General features: G+C 63.1%; 4 non-coding genes and 3 pseudogenes across 4 annotated transcripts; all 7 read left to right on the forward strand.

Annotated features, from left to right (window-relative positions):
* The first annotated feature begins 230 nt into the window (after window positions 1-230).
* On the forward strand, window positions 231-349 carry LOC121447744. The gene has a single exon (XR_005974266.1). It is a non-coding gene; the product is annotated as a 5S ribosomal RNA (ribosomal RNA).
* Window positions 350-3,152: 2,803 nt separating this feature from the next.
* Window positions 3,153-3,271, forward strand: LOC121447745. Its single transcript, XR_005974267.1, has one exon. It is a non-coding gene; the product is annotated as a 5S ribosomal RNA (ribosomal RNA).
* A 2,769-nt stretch (window positions 3,272-6,040) lies between these two features.
* Window positions 6,041-6,159, forward strand: LOC121447746. The gene has a single exon (XR_005974268.1). It is a non-coding gene; the product is annotated as a 5S ribosomal RNA (ribosomal RNA).
* Window positions 6,160-8,971: 2,812 nt separating this feature from the next.
* Window positions 8,972-9,080, forward strand: LOC121447674 (annotated as a pseudogene).
* A 2,790-nt stretch (window positions 9,081-11,870) lies between these two features.
* On the forward strand, window positions 11,871-11,979 carry LOC121447665 (annotated as a pseudogene).
* Window positions 11,980-14,766: 2,787 nt separating this feature from the next.
* On the forward strand, window positions 14,767-14,875 carry LOC121447667 (annotated as a pseudogene).
* Window positions 14,876-17,647: 2,772 nt separating this feature from the next.
* LOC121447747 lies at window positions 17,648-17,766 on the forward strand. Its single transcript, XR_005974269.1, has one exon. It is a non-coding gene; the product is annotated as a 5S ribosomal RNA (ribosomal RNA).
* Window positions 17,767-19,652: the final 1,886 nt, after the last annotated feature.

The raw sequence follows: 19,652 nt of genomic DNA on the forward strand, positions 1-19,652 counted from the left end.
CAGGCTGGCTGGCGGGCGGGTTAGAGGGAGGGGATCGTCCGTCCGTCCGTCCGTCCGTCGTCCTTCCGGACTCGGACTCAGGAGCGCGTGGGGGCGTGGGGGCGGGCTGGCGTGCAGGAGCGCAGGCCAGTGTTGCAGCAGCAGCAGCAGCAGCAGCAGCAGCAGCAGCAGCAGCAGCAGCAGCAGCAGCAGCAGCAGGCTCTTGGGGCACGACAGCGACACACGCCTCCGTCTACGGCCATACCACCCTGAACGCGCCCGATCTCGTCTGATCTCGGAAGCTAAGCAGGGTCGGGCCTGGTTAGTACTTGGATGGGAGACCGCCTGGGAATACCGGGTGCTGTAGGCTTTTTTTTTTTTCTTCCTTTTCTCTTTCGGCCCCTTTTGGCCTTCGCGACCGCGGGCCGAGGGCCAGCCAGGACCAGGACACCACCAGGACAATCCGCACCCCGGAAAGACGGCGCACCTCTCACAAGGTTCCAAATCCACCCACCGCTCAGAGCCCTCAGGCACGCAGGAAACCCACCCACGAGGGGAAACACCCGAGTGGGGAAGGAAATGCCAGGACCACTGAAGGAAATTAAGACTAACTCGCTGCGCGGGGTGGGTGTCACGGGTGGAAGCTGGACGGCCACCGGCATGCCCTTGGGAGCCGGAGCGAGGGGCGAAGGGCGAGGGCCAGGGGCCTAGGTGCGCCTGGCACCGCAGCCCCGCACAGCACAACGCTGTGTATGTGTTCAGGAAGAGATCGCCTCGCCCCCTCCACGCAATGCACCCGGTGGACGCGGTCTAAGAGCAAGCAGGCTCCACCCACCCACTCCCGGGGATGGGGTGTGCTCCCACCTGCGTGCCTGTGTGCCTGCGTGCCTGTGTGTAATGTGCAATGTGCGTGCTTGTGTGAGAAGCCCCATGTGGGTGCACGTGTGTTGTGCGTGCATGCTTGTGAGTGCGCACGTGTGTCTGGGGTTTTGCCTGCTTTTGTCTCGGTCTGCTCGGGAGTGTGTGCATTTTTGCATGATTGTGTGTGTGTGTGTGTGTGTGTGTGCTGTGCGTGCGTGCTTGTGTGGATGTGCGTCTGGGTGTCCACCTGCTTGCGTATCGCGTGCTTGCGTACACGCGTGCTTGAGTGTGTTTCTGCATGCGCGAGTGTGTGTGTACGCTTGTGTGCAGGCCCGAGTGCCTACGGGCATGCGCGCGTGCACGAGGGGCAGCGCCCACGCACTGGTGCCCTCTAGGGCTCGCTCGGCTGGTGGGCTTGTCCCCGGTGGGATGGGATGCCAGGTATCAACAGTTGGTTGCCTCCTGAACCCAACCTGAGAGGCCAAGGCCTGGGCGCAGGGATGGAATCTGTGAGGTGGAGGCCAACCACCGAGATGGGCATGGAGTCAAGAAGCTGGACGCTCAGGCGCTCTTCCACTAAGCCCTCCGGCGGAACTATCTATCTATCTATCTATCTATCTATCTATCTATCTATCTATCTGTGCATCCATCCATCCATCCATCCATCTATCTATCTATCTATCTATCTACCCAGAGCCAAGCCGAGAGGTCTGTGCTGTGCTGCGCTCAGCTGTGCTGTGCCGAGCTGAGCTGTGCTGTGGATTTCAGATGCCAGCCGACAGCATCCTTATGACAGTCCAGGCTCAGGAAGGTCCTGCTCAGCCCCAGAGGTGGGTGCAGAAGGAACAGACAGACGTGCCGTCTTGACTCTTCCTTGATGGAAGGAGCGGTAGGTGGGGGATGCCGGGTGGCCCGGTGGAAAGAAGGATACATAGCCCAAGAGAGTTCTGGCCCGGGACCTGCCTCTGCCCCCCACCGTCCAGGAGCAGAGAGCGCCAAGACCCGAGTTCCAAGTTCCCTCGGCCCCACCGGTCCGCCCAGGAGCGTCTTCCACGCTGAACAGCCTGCCTTTCTCTCTTCTCCCCCACGTGCAGGGCAGGCGTGAGGCCCACTTCACGAGGAGGCACCTTCAATGGGGGACTGGATGGCCCCGCTGGCTGGCGATAGGGGATAGGGGTGGGACTGGGGGTGGGGGTGGACATGGGGCAGAACTGGAATCTTGGGAGCTGGCATTCCAAGTTCCAAAGAGAGAACCAAGGTTTCTCCGGACGGCGAGAAAGCACAGGCGCGCACAGGCACACAGTCTCTCTAACCCAATCCCAGGCTTCTAGATTCTCCAGGAGGAGGGGGTTACTCTGGGGAAAGGAGGAAGAGGAGCAGGAGCAGGAGCAGGAGCAGGAGGAGGGGGGGGGCAGGTAGAGGAAGAGGTGGAGGAGGAGGAGGAGGATTAGTAGGAAACTACAGTTCCCCAATGATGAGAGACTAGCGCCTAGCCACTACCAGACCCGTCGAGGCACCTCCGTAGGTAGGGCACCAGCAAGACAGTGTCTACCCCTGTCTGGAAGGATGCCCCAAGCGATCAGACCGCTTTGCCTGAGCCTATCTGGGCACCTCCCCCGCGAACTCCTCATGCCACCCCATGCCACCCCACCCCAGTCTCACCCCACCCCCACCATCACCCCTTCCCGGGCGCCGCCCATCTCCCCGGACCCAACCCCAACCCCCATGCCTCCACCAGAGGGGGCCCCAAGTGGCCCGCGGGACAACAGAGGCAAGGAGCTGGCTGGCTACCTGGCAACAGTCCCCAGGTGGAGGGAGAGTCGGGGTCCAAAGCCGACCCCTGCCCTGGAAAGCCCTGAGGCCCCGTCAAAGCCGACACCCGTGGATTCCCCACCGAAGGAGGCTGAGGGCGGGCAAGGGAGGAGCCAGCTTGCGGGGCACGGTTGGGGCGCGGTGAGGGTGCCCGATGAGGAACGGGAGACGAGGGAGACAAGGTCGGTGGGTAGGGCTGCCTGGCGACTGCTGCTGGCCCTGGAGCCCGGCTCCGGGCCGGGCCGGGGCAGAGGGCGGCCTAGCTGGCAGGCTGGCTGGCGGGCGGGTTAGAGGGAGGGGATCGTCCGTCCGTCCGTCCGTCCGTCGTCCTTCCGGACTCGGACTCAGGAGCGCGTGGGGGCGTGGGGGCGGGCTGGCGTGCAGGAGCGCAGGCCAGTGTTGCAGCAGCAGCAGCAGCAGCAGCAGCAGCAGCAGCAGCAGCAGCAGCAGCAGCAGCAGCAGCAGCAGGCTCTTGGGGCACGACAGCGACACACGCCTCCGTCTACGGCCATACCACCCTGAACGCGCCCGATCTCGTCTGATCTCGGAAGCTAAGCAGGGTCGGGCCTGGTTAGTACTTGGATGGGAGACCGCCTGGGAATACCGGGTGCTGTAGGCTTTTTTTTTTTTCTTCCTTTTCTCTTTCGGCCCCTTTTGGCCTTCGCGACCGCGGGCCGAGGGCCAGCCAGGACCAGGACACCACCAGGACAATCCGCACCCCGGAAAGACGGCGCACCTCTCACAAGGTTCCAAATCCACCCACCGCTCAGAGCCCTCAGGCACGCAGGAAACCCACCCACGAGGGGAAACACCCGAGTGGGGAAGGAAATGCCAGGACCACTGAAGGAAATTAAGACTAACTCGCTGCGCGGGGTGGGTGTCACGGGTGGAAGCTGGACGGCCACCGGCATGCCCTTGGGAGCCGGAGCGAGGGGCGAAGGGCGAGGGCCAGGGGCCTAGGTGCGCCTGGCACCGCAGCCCCGCACAGCACAACGCTGTGTATGTGTTCAGGAAGAGATCGCCTCGCCCCCTCCACGCAATGCACCCGGTGGACGCGGTCTAAGAGCAAGCAGGCTCCACCCACCCACTCCCGGGGATGGGGTGTGCTCCCACCTGCGTGCCTGTGTGCCTGCATGCCTGTGTGTAATGTGCAATGTGCGTGCTTGTGTGAGAAGCCCCATGTGGGTGCACGTGTGTTGTGCGTGCATGCTTGTGAGTGCGCACGTGTGTCTGGGGTTTTGCCTGCTTTTGTCTCGGTCTGCTCGGGAGTGTGTGCATTTTTGCATGATTGTGTGTGTGTGTGTGTGTGTGTGTGCTGTGCGTGCGTGCTTGTGTGGATGTGCGTCTGGGTGTCCACCTGCTTGCGTATCGCGTGCTTGCGTACACGCGTGCTTGAGTGTGTTTCTGCATGCGCGAGTGTGTGTGTACGCTTGTGTGCAGGCCCGAGTGCCTACGGGCATGCGCGCGTGCACGAGGGGCAGTGCCCACGCACTGGTGCCCTCTAGGGCTCGCTCGGCTGGTGGGCTTGTCCCCGGTGGGATGGGATGCCAGGTATCAACAGTTGGTTGCCTCCTGAACCCAACCTGAGAGGCCAAGGCCTGGGCGCAGGGATGGAATCTGTGAGGTGGAGGCCAACCACCGAGATGGGCATGGAGTCAAGAAGCTGGACGCTCAGGCGCTCTTCCACTAAGCCCTCCGGCGGAACTATCTATCTATCTATCTATCTGTGCATCCATCCATCCATCCATCCATCTATCTATCTATCTACCCAGAGCCAAGCCGAGAGGTCTGTGCTGTGCTGCGCTCAGCTGTGCTGTGCCGAGCTGAGCTGTGCTGTGGATTTCAGATGCCAGCCGACAGCATCCTTATGACAGTCCAGGCTCAGGAAGGTCCTGCTCAGCCCCAGAGGTGGGTGCAGAAGGAACAGACAGACGTGCCGTCTTGACTCTTCCTTGATGGAAGGAGCGGTAGGTGGGGGATGCCGGGTGGCCCGGTGGAAAGAAGGATACATAGCCCAAGAGAGTTCTGGCCCGGGACCTGCCTCTGCCCCCCACCGTCCAGGAGCAGAGAGCGCCAAGACCCGAGTTCCAAGTTCCCTCGGCCCCACCGGTCCGCCCAGGAGCGTCTTCCACGCTGAACAGCCTGCCTTTCTCTCTTCTCCCCCACGTGCAGGGCAGGCGTGAGGCCCACTTCACGAGGAGGCACCTTCAATGGGGGACTGGATGGCCCCGCTGGCTGGCGATAGGGGATAGGGGTGGGACTGGGGGTGGGGGTGGACATGGGGCAGAACTGGAATCTTGGGAGCTGGCATTCCAAGTTCCAAAGAGAGAACCAAGGTTTCTCCGGACGGCGAGAAAGCACAGGCGCGCACAGGCACACAGTCTCTCTAACCCAATCCCAGGCTTCTAGATTCTCCAGGAGGAGGGGGTTACTCTGGGGAAAGGAGGAAGAGGAGCAGGAGCAGGAGCAGGAGCAGGAGGAGGGGGGGGGGGGGCAGGTAGAGGAAGAGGTGGAGGAGGAGGAGGAGGATTAGTAGGAAACTACAGTTCCCCAATGATGAGAGACTAGCGCCTAGCCACTACCAGACCCGTCGAGGCACCTCCGTAGGTAGGGCACCAGCAAGACAGTGTCTACCCCTGTCTGGAAGGATGCCCCAAGCGATCAGACCGCTTTGCCTGAGCCTATCTGGGCACCTCCCCCGCGAACTCCTCATGCCACCCCATGCCACCCCACCCCAGTCTCACCCCACCCCCACCATCACCCCTTCCCGGGCGCCGCCCATCTCCCCGGACCCAACCCCAACCCCCATGCCTCCACCAGAGGGGGCCCCAAGTGGCCCGCGGGACAACAGAGGCAAGGAGCTGGCTGGCTACCTGGCAACAGTCCCCAGGTGGAGGGAGAGTCGGGGTCCAAAGCCGACCCCTGCCCTGGAAAGCCCTGAGGCCCCGTCAAAGCCGACACCCGTGGATTCCCCACCGAAGGAGGCTGAGGGCGGGCAAGGGAGGAGCCAGCTTGCGGGGCACGGTTGGGGCGCGGTGAGGGTGCCCGATGAGGAACGGGAGACGAGGGAGACAAGGTCGGTGGGTAGGGCTGCCTGGCGACTGCTGCTGGCCCTGGAGCCCGGCTCCGGGCCGGGCCGGGGCAGAGGGCGGCCTAGCTGGCAGGCTGGCTGGCGGGCGGGTTAGAGGGAGGGGATCGTCCGTCCGTCCGTCCGTCCGTCGTCCTTCCGGACTCGGACTCAGGAGCGCGTGGGGGCGTGGGGGCGGGCTGGCGTGCAGGAGCGCAGGCCAGTGTTGCAGCAGCAGCAGCAGCAGCAGCAGCAGCAGCAGCAGCAGCAGCAGCAGCAGCAGCAGCAGGCTCTTGGGGCACGACAGCGACACACGCCTCCGTCTACGGCCATACCACCCTGAACGCGCCCGATCTCGTCTGATCTCGGAAGCTAAGCAGGGTCGGGCCTGGTTAGTACTTGGATGGGAGACCGCCTGGGAATACCGGGTGCTGTAGGCTTTTTTTTTTTTCTTCCTTTTCTCTTTCGGCCCCTTTTGGCCTTCGCGACCGCGGGCCGAGGGCCAGCCAGGACCAGGACACCACCAGGACAATCCGCACCCCGGAAAGACGGCGCACCTCTCACAAGGTTCCAAATCCACCCACCGCTCAGAGCCCTCAGGCACGCAGGAAACCCACCCACGAGGGGAAACACCCGAGTGGGGAAGGAAATGCCAGGACCACTGAAGGAAATTAAGACTAACTCGCTGCGCGGGGTGGGTGTCACGGGTGGAAGCTGGACGGCCACCGGCATGCCCTTGGGAGCCGGAGCGAGGGGCGAAGGGCGAGGGCCAGGGGCCTAGGTGCGCCTGGCACCGCAGCCCCGCACAGCACAACGCTGTGTATGTGTTCAGGAAGAGATCGCCTCGCCCCCTCCACGCAATGCACCCGGTGGACGCGGTCTAAGAGCAAGCAGGCTCCACCCACCCACTCCCGGGGATGGGGTGTGCTCCCACCTGCGTGCCTGTGTGCCTGCGTGCCTGTGTGTAATGTGCAATGTGCGTGCTTGTGTGAGAAGCCCCATGTGGGTGCACGTGTGTTGTGCGTGCATGCTTGTGAGTGCGCACGTGTGTCTGGGGTTTTGCCTGCTTTTGTCTCGGTCTGCTCGGGAGTGTGTGCATTTTTGCATGATTGTGTGTGTGTGTGTGTGTGTGTGTGTGTGTGTGTGTGTGCTGTGCGTGCGTGCTTGTGTGGATGTGCGTCTGGGTGTCCACCTGCTTGCGTATCGCGTGCTTGCGTACACGCGTGCTTGAGTGTGTTTCTGCATGCGCGAGTGTGTGTGTACGCTTGTGTGCAGGCCCGAGTGCCTACGGGCATGCGCGCGTGCACGAGGGGCAGTGCCCACGCACTGGTGCCCTCTAGGGCTCGCTCGGCTGGTGGGCTTGTCCCCGGTGGGATGGGATGCCAGGTATCAACAGTTGGTTGCCTCCTGAACCCAACCTGAGAGGCCAAGGCCTGGGCGCAGGGATGGAATCTGTGAGGTGGAGGCCAACCACCGAGATGGGCATGGAGTCAAGAAGCTGGACGCTCAGGCGCTCTTCCACTAAGCCCTCCGGCGGAACTATCTATCTATCTATCTATCTGTGCATCCATCCATCCATCCATCCATCCATCTATCTATCTATCTACCCAGAGCCAAGCCGAGAGGTCTGTGCTGTGCTGCGCTCAGCTGTGCTGTGCCGAGCTGAGCTGTGCTGTGGATTTCAGATGCCAGCCGACAGCATCCTTATGACAGTCCAGGCTCAGGAAGGTCCTGCTCAGCCCCAGAGGTGGGTGCAGAAGGAACAGACAGACGTGCCGTCTTGACTCTTCCTTGATGGAAGGAGCGGTAGGTGGGGGATGCCGGGTGGCCCGGTGGAAAGAAGGATACATAGCCCAAGAGAGTTCTGGCCCGGGACCTGCCTCTGCCCCCCACCGTCCAGGAGCAGAGAGCGCCAAGACCCGAGTTCCAAGTTCCCTCGGCCCCACCGGTCCGCCCAGGAGCGTCTTCCACGCTGAACAGCCTGCCTTTCTCTCTTCTCCCCCACGTGCAGGGCAGGCGTGAGGCCCACTTCACGAGGAGGCACCTTCAATGGGGGACTGGATGGCCCCGCTGGCTGGCGATAGGGGATAGGGGTGGGACTGGGGGTGGGGGTGGACATGGGGCAGAACTGGAATCTTGGGAGCTGGCATTCCAAGTTCCAAAGAGAGAACCAAGGTTTCTCCGGACGGCGAGAAAGCACAGGCGCGCACAGGCACACAGTCTCTCTAACCCAATCCCAGGCTTCTAGATTCTCCAGGAGGAGGGGGTTACTCTGGGGAAAGGAGGAAGAGGAGCAGGAGCAGGAGCAGGAGCAGGAGGAGGGGGGGGGGGCAGGTAGAGGAAGAGGTGGAGGAGGAGGAGGAGGATTAGTAGGAAACTACAGTTCCCCAATGATGAGAGACTAGCGCCTAGCCACTACCAGACCCGTCGAGGCACCTCCGTAGGTAGGGCACCAGCAAGACAGTGTCTACCCCTGTCTGGAAGGATGCCCCAAGCGATCAGACCGCTTTGCCTGAGCCTATCTGGGCACCTCCCCCGCGAACTCCTCATGCCACCCCATGCCACCCCACCCCAGTCTCACCCCACCCCCACCATCACCCCTTCCCGGGCGCCGCCCATCTCCCCGGACCCAACCCCAACCCCCATGCCTCCACCAGAGGGGGCCCCAAGTGGCCCGCGGGACAACAGAGGCAAGGAGCTGGCTGGCTACCTGGCAACAGTCCCCAGGTGGAGGGAGAGTCGGGGTCCAAAGCCGACCCCTGCCCTGGAAAGCCCTGAGGCCCCGTCAAAGCCGACACCCGTGGATTCCCCACCGAAGGAGGCTGAGGGCGGGCAAGGGAGGAGCCAGCTTGCGGGGCACGGTTGGGGCGCGGTGAGGGTGCCCGATGAGGAACGGGAGACGAGGGAGACAAGGTCGGTGGGTAGGGCTGCCTGGCGACTGCTGCTGGCCCTGGAGCCCGGCTCCGGGCCGGGCCGGGGCAGAGGGCGGCCTAGCTGGCAGGCTGGCTGGCGGGCGGGTTAGAGGGAGGGGATCGTCCGTCCGTCCGTCCGTCCGTCGTCCTTCCGGACTCGGACTCAGGAGCGCGTGGGGGCGTGGGGGCGGGCTGGCGTGCAGGAGCGCAGGCCAGTGTTGCAGCAGCAGCAGCAGCAGCAGCAGCAGCAGCAGCAGCAGCAGCAGCAGCAGCAGCAGCAGCAGCAGCAGCAGCAGCAGCAGCAGCAGGCTCTTGGGGCACGACAGCGACACACGCCTCCGTCTACGGCCATACCACCCTGAACGCGCCTGATCTCGGAAGCTAAGCAGGGTCGGGCCTGGTTAGTACTTGGATGGGAGACCGCCTGGGAATACCGGGTGCTGTAGGCTTTTTTTTTTTTCTTCCTTTTCTCTTTCGGCCCCTTTTGGCCTTCGCGACCGCGGGCCGAGGGCCAGCCAGGACCAGGACACCACCAGGACAATCCGCACCCCGGAAAGACGGCGCACCTCTCACAAGGTTCCAAATCCACCCACCGCTCAGAGCCCTCAGGCACGCAGGAAACCCACCCACGAGGGGAAACACCCGAGTGGGGAAGGAAATGCCAGGACCACTGAAGGAAATTAAGACTAACTCGCTGCGCGGGGTGGGTGTCACGGGTGGAAGCTGGACGGCCACCGGCATGCCCTTGGGAGCCGGAGCGAGGGGCGAAGGGCGAGGGCCAGGGGCCTAGGTGCGCCTGGCACCGCAGCCCCGCACAGCACAACGCTGTGTATGTGTTCAGGAAGAGATCGCCTCGCCCCCTCCACGCAATGCACCCGGTGGACGCGGTCTAAGAGCAAGCAGGCTCCACCCACCCACTCCCGGGGATGGGGTGTGCTCCCACCTGCGTGCCTGTGTGCCTGCGTGCCTGTGTGTAATGTGCAATGTGCGTGCTTGTGTGAGAAGCCCCATGTGGGTGCACGTGTGTTGTGCGTGCATGCTTGTGAGTGCGCACGTGTGTCTGGGGTTTTGCCTGCTTTTGTCTCGGTCTGCTCGGGAGTGTGTGCATTTTTGCATGATTGTGTGTGTGTGTGTGTGTGTGTGTGCTGTGCGTGCGTGCTTGTGTGGATGTGCGTCTGGGTGTCCACCTGCTTGCGTATCGCGTGCTTGCGTACACGCGTGCTTGAGTGTGTTTCTGCATGCGCGAGTGTGTGTGTACGCTTGTGTGCAGGCCCGAGTGCCTACGGGCATGCGCGCGTGCACGAGGGGCAGCGCCCACGCACTGGTGCCCTCTAGGGCTCGCTCGGCTGGTGGGCTTGTCCCCGGTGGGATGGGATGCCAGGTATCAACAGTTGGTTGCCTCCTGAACCCAACCTGAGAGGCCAAGGCCTGGGCGCAGGGATGGAATCTGTGAGGTGGAGGCCAACCACCGAGATGGGCATGGAGTCAAGAAGCTGGACGCTCAGGCGCTCTTCCACTAAGCCCTCCGGCGGAACTATCTATCTATCTATCTATCTATCTATCTGTGCATCCATCCATCCATCCATCCATCTATCTATCTATCTACCCAGAGCCAAGCCGAGAGGTCTGTGCTGTGCTGCGCTCAGCTGTGCTGTGCCGAGCTGAGCTGTGCTGTGGATTTCAGATGCCAGCCGACAGCATCCTTATGACAGTCCAGGCTCAGGAAGGTCCTGCTCAGCCCCAGAGGTGGGTGCAGAAGGAACAGACAGACGTGCCGTCTTGACTCTTCCTTGATGGAAGGAGCGGTAGGTGGGGGATGCCGGGTGGCCCGGTGGAAAGAAGGATACATAGCCCAAGAGAGTTCTGGCCCGGGACCTGCCTCTGCCCCCCACCGTCCAGGAGCAGAGAGCGCCAAGACCCGAGTTCCAAGTTCCCTCGGCCCCACCGGTCCGCCCAGGAGCGTCTTCCACGCTGAACAGCCTGCCTTTCTCTCTTCTCCCCCACGTGCAGGGCAGGCGTGAGGCCCACTTCACGAGGAGGCACCTTCAATGGGGGACTGGATGGCCCCGCTGGCTGGCGATAGGGGATAGGGGTGGGACTGGGGGTGGGGGTGGACATGGGGCAGAACTGGAATCTTGGGAGCTGGCATTCCAAGTTCCAAAGAGAGAACCAAGGTTTCTCCGGACGGCGAGAAAGCACAGGCGCGCACAGGCACACAGTCTCTCTAACCCAATCCCAGGCTTCTAGATTCTCCAGGAGGAGGGGGTTACTCTGGGGAAAGGAGGAAGAGGAGCAGGAGCAGGAGCAGGAGCAGGAGGAGGGGGGGGGGCAGGTAGAGGAAGAGGTGGAGGAGGAGGAGGAGGATTAGTAGGAAACTACAGTTCCCCAATGATGAGAGACTAGCGCCTAGCCACTACCAGACCCGTCGAGGCACCTCCGTAGGTAGGGCACCAGCAAGACAGTGTCTACCCCTGTCTGGAAGGATGCCCCAAGCGATCAGACCGCTTTGCCTGAGCCTATCTGGGCACCTCCCCCGCGAACTCCTCATGCCACCCCATGCCACCCCACCCCAGTCTCACCCCACCCCCACCATCACCCCTTCCCGGGCGCCGCCCATCTCCCCGGACCCAACCCCAACCCCCATGCCTCCACCAGAGGGGGCCCCAAGTGGCCCGCGGGACAACAGAGGCAAGGAGCTGGCTGGCTACCTGGCAACAGTCCCCAGGTGGAGGGAGAGTCGGGGTCCAAAGCCGACCCCTGCCCTGGAAAGCCCTGAGGCCCCGTCAAAGCCGACACCCGTGGATTCCCCACCGAAGGAGGCTGAGGGCGGGCAAGGGAGGAGCCAGCTTGCGGGGCACGGTTGGGGCGCGGTGAGGGTGCCCGATGAGGAACGGGAGACGAGGGAGACAAGGTCGGTGGGTAGGGCTGCCTGGCGACTGCTGCTGGCCCTGGAGCCCGGCTCCGGGCCGGGCCGGGGCAGAGGGCGGCCTAGCTGGCAGGCTGGCTGGCGGGCGGGTTAGAGGGAGGGGATCGTCCGTCCGTCCGTCCGTCCGTCCGTCGTCCTTCCGGACTCGGACTCAGGAGCGCGTGGGGGCGTGGGGGCGGGCTGGCGTGCAGGAGCGCAGGCCAGTGTTGCAGCAGCAGCAGCAGCAGCAGCAGCAGCAGCAGCAGCAGCAGCAGCAGCAGCAGCAGCAGCAGCAGCAGCAGGCTCTTGGGGCACGACAGCGACACACGCCTCCGTCTACGGCCATACCACCCTGAACGCGCCTGATCTCAGAAGCTAAGCAGGGTCGGGCCTGGTTAGTACTTGGATGGGAGACCGCCTGGGAATACCGGGTGCTGTAGGCTTTTTTTTTTTTCTTCCTTTTCTCTTTCGGCCCCTTTTGGCCTTCGCGACCGCGGGCCGAGGGCCAGCCAGGACCAGGACACCACCAGGACAATCCGCACCCCGGAAAGACGGCGCACCTCTCACAAGGTTCCAAATCCACCCACCGCTCAGAGCCCTCAGGCACGCAGGAAACCCACCCACGAGGGGAAACACCCGAGTGGGGAAGGAAATGCCAGGACCACTGAAGGAAATTAAGACTAACTCGCTGCGCGGGGTGGGTGTCACGGGTGGAAGCTGGACGGCCACCGGCATGCCCTTGGGAGCCGGAGCGAGGGGCGAAGGGCGAGGGCCAGGGGCCTAGGTGCGCCTGGCACCGCAGCCCCGCACAGCACAACGCTGTGTATGTGTTCAGGAAGAGATCGCCTCGCCCCCTCCACGCAATGCACCCGGTGGACGCGGTCTAAGAGCAAGCAGGCTCCACCCACCCACTCCCGGGGATGGGGTGTGCTCCCACCTGCGTGCCTGTGTGCCTGCGTGCCTGTGTGTAATGTGCAATGTGCGTGCTTGTGTGAGAAGCCCCATGTGGGTGCACGTGTGTTGTGCGTGCATGCTTGTGAGTGCGCACGTGTGTCTGGGGTTTTGCCTGCTTTTGTCTCGGTCTGCTCGGGAGTGTGTGCATTTTTGCATGATTGTGTGTGTGTGTGTGTGTGTGTGTGTGTGTGTGTGTGCTGTGCGTGCGTGCTTGTGTGGATGTGCGTCTGGGTGTCCACCTGCTTGCGTATCGCGTGCTTGCGTACACGCGTGCTTGAGTGTGTTTCTGCATGCGCGAGTGTGTGTGTACGCTTGTGTGCAGGCCCGAGTGCCTACGGGCATGCGCGCGTGCACGAGGGGCAGTGCCCACGCACTGGTGCCCTCTAGGGCTCGCTCGGCTGGTGGGCTTGTCCCCGGTGGGATGGGATGCCAGGTATCAACAGTTGGTTGCCTCCTGAACCCAACCTGAGAGGCCAAGGCCTGGGCGCAGGGATGGAATCTGTGAGGTGGAGGCCAACCACCGAGATGGGCATGGAGTCAAGAAGCTGGACGCTCAGGCGCTCTTCCACTAAGCCCTCCGGCGGAACTATCTATCTATCTATCTATCTGTGCATCCATCCATCCATCCATCCATCTATCTATCTATCTACCCAGAGCCAAGCCGAGAGGTCTGTGCTGTGCTGCGCTCAGCTGTGCTGTGCCGAGCTGAGCTGTGCTGTGGATTTCAGATGCCAGCCGACAGCATCCTTATGACAGTCCAGGCTCAGGAAGGTCCTGCTCAGCCCCAGAGGTGGGTGCAGAAGGAACAGACAGACGTGCCGTCTTGACTCTTCCTTGATGGAAGGAGCGGTAGGTGGGGGATGCCGGGTGGCCCGGTGGAAAGAAGGATACATAGCCCAAGAGAGTTCTGGCCCGGGACCTGCCTCTGCCCCCCACCGTCCAGGAGCAGAGAGCGCCAAGACCCGAGTTCCAAGTTCCCTCGGCCCCACCGGTCCGCCCAGGAGCGTCTTCCACGCTGAACAGCCTGCCTTTCTCTCTTCTCCCCCACGTGCAGGGCAGGCGTGAGGCCCACTTCACGAGGAGGCACCTTCAATGGGGGACTGGATGGCCCCGCTGGCTGGCGATAGGGGATAGGGGTGGGACTGGGGGTGGGGGTGGACATGGGGCAGAACTGGAATCTTGGGAGCTGGCATTCCAAGTTCCAAAGAGAGAACCAAGGTTTCTCCGGACGGCGAGAAAGCACAGGCGCGCACAGGCACACAGTCTCTCTAACCCAATCCCAGGCTTCTAGATTCTCCAGGAGGAGGGGGTTACTCTGGGGAAAGGAGGAAGAGGAGCAGGAGCAGGAGCAGGAGCAGGAGGAGGGGGGGGGGCAGGTAGAGGAAGAGGTGGAGGAGGAGGAGGAGGATTAGTAGGAAACTACAGTTCCCCAATGATGAGAGACTAGCGCCTAGCCACTACCAGACCCGTCGAGGCACCTCCGTAGGTAGGGCACCAGCAAGACAGTGTCTACCCCTGTCTGGAAGGATGCCCCAAGCGATCAGACCGCTTTGCCTGAGCCTATCTGGGCACCTCCCCCGCGAACTCCTCATGCCACCCCATGCCACCCCACCCCAGTCTCACCCCACCCCCACCATCACCCCTTCCCGGGCGCCGCCCATCTCCCCGGACCCAACCCCAACCCCCATGCCTCCACCAGAGGGGGCCCCAAGTGGCCCGCGGGACAACAGAGGCAAGGAGCTGGCTGGCTACCTGGCAACAGTCCCCAGGTGGAGGGAGAGTCGGGGTCCAAAGCCGACCCCTGCCCTGGAAAGCCCTGAGGCCCCGTCAAAGCCGACACCCGTGGATTCCCCACCGAAGGAGGCTGAGGGCGGGCAAGGGAGGAGCCAGCTTGCGGGGCACGGTTGGGGCGCGGTGAGGGTGCCCGATGAGGAACGGGAGACGAGGGAGACAAGGTCGGTGGGTAGGGCTGCCTGGCGACTGCTGCTGGCCCTGGAGCCCGGCTCCGGGCCGGGCCGGGGCAGAGGGCGGCCTAGCTGGCAGGCTGGCTGGCGGGCGGGTTAGAGGGAGGGGATCGTCCGTCCGTCCGTCCGTCCGTCCGTCGTCCTTCCGGACTCGGACTCAGGAGCGCGTGGGGGCGTGGGGGCGGGCTGGCGTGCAGGAGCGCAGGCCAGTGTTGCAGCAGCAGCAGCAGCAGCAGCAGCAGCAGCAGCAGCAGCAGCAGCAGCAGCAGCAGCAGCAGCAGCTCTTGGGGCACGACAGCGACACACGCCTCCGTCTACGGCCATACCACCCTGAACGCGCCTGATCTCAGAAGCTAAGCAGGGTCGGGCCTGGTTAGTACTTGGATGGGAGACCGCCTGGGAATACCGGGTGCTGTAGGCTTTTTTTTTTTTCTTCCTTTTCTCTTTCGGCCCCTTTTGGCCTTCGCGACCGCGGGCCGAGGGCCAGCCAGGACCAGGACACCACCAGGACAATCCGCACCCCGGAAAGACGGCGCACCTCTCACAAGGTTCCAAATCCACCCACCGCTCAGAGCCCTCAGGCACGCAGGAAACCCACCCACGAGGGGAAACACCCGAGTGGGGAAGGAAATGCCAGGACCACTGAAGGAAATTAAGACTAACTCGCTGCGCGGGGTGGGTGTCACGGGTGGAAGCTGGACGGCCACCGGCATGCCCTTGGGAGCCGGAGCGAGGGGCGAAGGGCGAGGGCCAGGGGCCTAGGTGCGCCTGGCACCGCAGCCCCGCACAGCACAACGCTGTGTATGTGTTCAGGAAGAGATCGCCTCGCCCCCTCCACGCAATGCACCCGGTGGACGCGGTCTAAGAGCAAGCAGGCTCCACCCACCCACTCCCGGGGATGGGGTGTGCTCCCACCTGCGTGCCTGTGTGCCTGCGTGCCTGTGTGTAATGTGCAATGTGCGTGCTTGTGTGAGAAGCCCCATGTGGGTGCACGTGTGTTGTGCGTGCATGCTTGTGAGTGCGCACGTGTGTCTGGGGTTTTGCCTGCTTTTGTCTCGGTCTGCTCGGGAGTGTGTGCATTTTTGCATGATTGTGTGTGTGTGTGTGTGTGTGTGTGTGTGTGTGTGTGCTGTGCGTGCGTGCTTGTGTGGATGTGCGTCTGGGTGTCCACCTGCTTGCGTATCGCGTGCTTGCGTACACGCGTGCTTGAGTGTGTTTCTGCATGCGCGAGTGTGTGTGTACGCTTGTGTGCAGGCCCGAGTGCCTACGGGCATGCGCGCGTGCACGAGGGGCAGTGCCCACGCACTGGTGCCCTCTAGGGCTCGCTCGGCTGGTGGGCTTGTCCCCGGTGGGATGGGATGCCAGGTATCAACAGTTGGTTGCCTCCTGAACCCAACCTGAGAGGCCAAGGCCTGGGCGCAGGGATGGAATCTGTGAGGTGGAGGCCAACCACCGAGATGGGCATGGAGTCAAGAAGCTGGACGCTCAGGCGCTCTTCCACTAAGCCCTCCGGCGGAACTATCTATCTATCTATCTATCTGTGCATCCATCCATCCATCCATCCATCTATCTATCTATCTACCCAGAGCCAAGCCGAGAGGTCTGTGCTGTGCTGCGCTCAGCTGTGCTGTGCCGAGCTGAGCTGTGCTGTGGATTTCAGATGCCAGCCGACAGCATCCTTATGACAGTCCAGGCTCAGGAAGGTCCTGCTCAGCCCCAGAGGTGGGTGCAGAAGGAACAGACAGACGTGCCGTCTTGACTCTTCCTTGATGGAAGGAGCGGTAGGTGGGGGATGCCGGGTGGCCCGGTGGAAAGAAGGATACATAGCCCAAGAGAGTTCTGGCCCGGGACCTGCCTCTGCCCCCCACCGTCCAGGAGCAGAGAGCGCCAAGACCCGAGTTCCAAGTTCCCTCGGCCCCACCGGTCCGCCCAGGAGCGTCTTCCACGCTGAACAGCCTGCCTTTCTCTCTTCTCCCCCACGTGCAGGGCAGGCGTGAGGCCCACTTCACGAGGAGGCACCTTCAATGGGGGACTGGATGGCCCCGCTGGCTGGCGATAGGGGATAGGGGTGGGACTGGGGGTGGGGGTGGACATGGGGCAGAACTGGAATCTTGGGAGCTGGCATTCCAAGTTCCAAAGAGAGAACCAAGGTTTCTCCGGACGGCGAGAAAGCACAGGCGCGCACAGGCACACAGTCTCTCTAACCCAATCCCAGGCTTCTAGATTCTCCAGGAGGAGGGGGTTACTCTGGGGAAAGGAGGAAGAGGAGCAGGAGCAGGAGCAGGAGCAGGAGGAGGGGGGGGGGCAGGTAGAGGAAGAGGTGGAGGAGGAGGAGGAGGATTAGTAGGAAACTACAGTTCCCCAATGATGAGAGACTAGCGCCTAGCCACTACCAGACCCGTCGAGGCACCTCCGTAGGTAGGGCACCAGCAAGACAGTGTCTACCCCTGTCTGGAAGGATGCCCCAAGCGATCAGACCGCTTTGCCTGAGCCTATCTGGGCACCTCCCCCGCGAACTCCTCATGCCACCCCATGCCACCCCACCCCAGTCTCACCCCACCCCCACCATCACCCCTTCCCGGGCGCCGCCCATCTCCCCGGACCCAACCCCAACCCCCATGCCTCCACCAGAGGGGGCCCCAAGTGGCCCGCGGGACAACAGAGGCAAGGAGCTGGCTGGCTACCTGGCAACAGTCCCCAGGTGGAGGGAGAGTCGGGGTCCAAAGCCGACCCCTGCCCTGGAAAGCCCTGAGGCCCCGTCAAAGCCGACACCCGTGGATTCCCCACCGAAGGAGGCTGAGGGCGGGCAAGGGAGGAGCCAGCTTGCGGGGCACGGTTGGGGCGCGGTGAGGGTGCCCGATGAGGAACGGGAGACGAGGGAGACAAGGTCGGTGGGTAGGGCTGCCTGGCGACTGCTGCTGGCCCTGGAGCCCGGCTCCGGGCCGGGCCGGGGCAGAGGGCGGCCTAGCTGGCAGGCTGGCTGGCGGGCGGGTTAGAGGGAGGGGATCGTCCGTCCGTCCGTCCGTCCGTCGTCCTTCCGGACTCGGACTCAGGAGCGCGTGGGGGCGTGGGGGCGGGCTGGCGTGCAGGAGCGCAGGCCAGTGTTGCAGCAGCAGCAGCAGCAGCAGCAGCAGCAGCAGCAGCAGCAGCAGCAGCAGCAGGCTCTTGGGGCACGACAGCGACACACGCCTCCGTCTACGGCCATACCACCCTGAACGCGCCCGATCTCGTCTGATCTCGGAAGCTAAGCAGGGTCGGGCCTGGTTAGTACTTGGATGGGAGACCGCCTGGGAATACCGGGTGCTGTAGGCTTTTTTTTTTTTCTTCCTTTTCTCTTTCGGCCCCTTTTGGCCTTCGCGACCGCGGGCCGAGGGCCAGCCAGGACCAGGACACCACCAGGACAATCCGCACCCCGGAAAGACGGCGCACCTCTCACAAGGTTCCAAATCCACCCACCGCTCAGAGCCCTCAGGCACGCAGGAAACCCACCCACGAGGGGAAACACCCGAGTGGGGAAGGAAATGCCAGGACCACTGAAGGAAATTAAGACTAACTCGCTGCGCGGGGTGGGTGTCACGGGTGGAAGCTGGACGGCCACCGGCATGCCCTTGGGAGCCGGAGCGAGGGGCGAAGGGCGAGGGCCAGGGGCCTAGGTGCGCCTGGCACCGCAGCCCCGCACAGCACAACGCTGTGTATGTGTTCAGGAAGAGATCGCCTCGCCCCCTCCACGCAATGCACCCGGTGGACGCGGTCTAAGAGCAAGCAGGCTCCACCCACCCACTCCCGGGGATGGGGTGTGCTCCCACCTGCGTGCCTGTGTGCCTGCGTGCCTGTGTGTAATGTGCAATGTGCGTGCTTGTGTGAGAAGCCCCATGTGGGTGCACGTGTGTTGTGCGTGCATGCTTGTGAGTGCGCACGTGTGTCTGGGGTTTTGCCTGCTTTTGTCTCGGTCTGCTCGGGAGTGTGTGCATTTTTGCATGATTGTGTGTGTGTGTGTGTGTGTGTGTGCTGTGCGTGCGTGCTTGTGTGGATGTGCGTCTGGGTGTCCACCTGCTTGCGTATCGCGTGCTTGCGTACACGCGTGCTTGAGTGTGTTTCTGCATGCGCGAGTGTGTGTGTACGCTTGTGTGCAGGCCCGAGTGCCTACGGGCATGCGCGCGTGCACGAGGGGCAGCGCCCACGCACTGGTGCCCTCTAGGGCTCGCTCGGCTGGTGGGCTTGTCCCCGGTGGGATGGGATGCCAGGTATCAACAGTTGGTTGCCTCCTGAACCCAACCTGAGAGGCCAAGGCCTGGGCGCAGGGATGGAATCTGTGAGGTGGAGGCCAACCACCGAGATGGGCATGGAGTCAAGAAGCTGGACGCTCAGGCGCTCTTCCACTAAGCCCTCCGGCGGAACTATCTATCTATCTATCTATCTATCTGTGCATCCATCCATCCATCCATCCATCCATCTATCTATCTATCTACCCAGAGCCAAGCCGAGAGGTCTGTGCTGTGCTGCGCTCAGCTGTGCTGTGCCGAGCTGAGCTGTGCTGTGGATTTCAGATGCCAGCCGACAGCATCCTTATGACAGTCCAGGCTCAGGAAGGTCCTGCTCAGCCCCAGAGGTGGGTGCAGAAGGAACAGACAGACGTGCCGTCTTGACTCTTCCTTGATGGAAGGAGCGGTAGGTGGGGGATGCCGGGTGGCCCGGTGGAAAGAAGGATACATAGCCCAAGAGAGTTCTGGCCCGGGACCTGCCTCTGCCCCCCACCGTCCAGGAGCAGAGAGCGCCAAGACCCGAGTTCCAAGTTCCCTCGGCCCCACCGGTCCGCCCAGGAGCGTCTTCCACGCTGAACAGCCTGCCTTTCTCTCTTCTCCCCCACGTGCAGGGCAGGCGTGAGGCCCACTTCACGAGGAGGCACCTTCAATGGGGGACTGGATGGCCCCGCTGGCTGGCGATAGGGGATAGGGGTGGGACTGGGGGTGGGGGTGGACATGGGGCAGAACTGGAATCTTGGGAGCTGGCATTCCAAGTTCCAAAGAGAGAACCAAGGTTTCTCCGGACGGCGAGAAAGCACAGGCGCGCACAGGCACACAGTCTCTCTAACCCAATCCCAGGCTTCTAGATTCTCCAGGAGGAGGGGGTTACTCTGGGGAAAGGAGGAAGAGGAGCAGGAGCAGGAGCAGGAGCAGGAGGAGGGGGGGGGGCAGGTA

Source organism: Microtus oregoni, unplaced genomic scaffold (assembly GCF_018167655.1).
Source record: "Microtus oregoni isolate MIOR12 unplaced genomic scaffold, Mior012 000004F_ref0000308, whole genome shotgun sequence".
Taxonomy (NCBI): Eukaryota; Metazoa; Chordata; class Mammalia; order Rodentia; family Cricetidae; genus Microtus; species Microtus oregoni.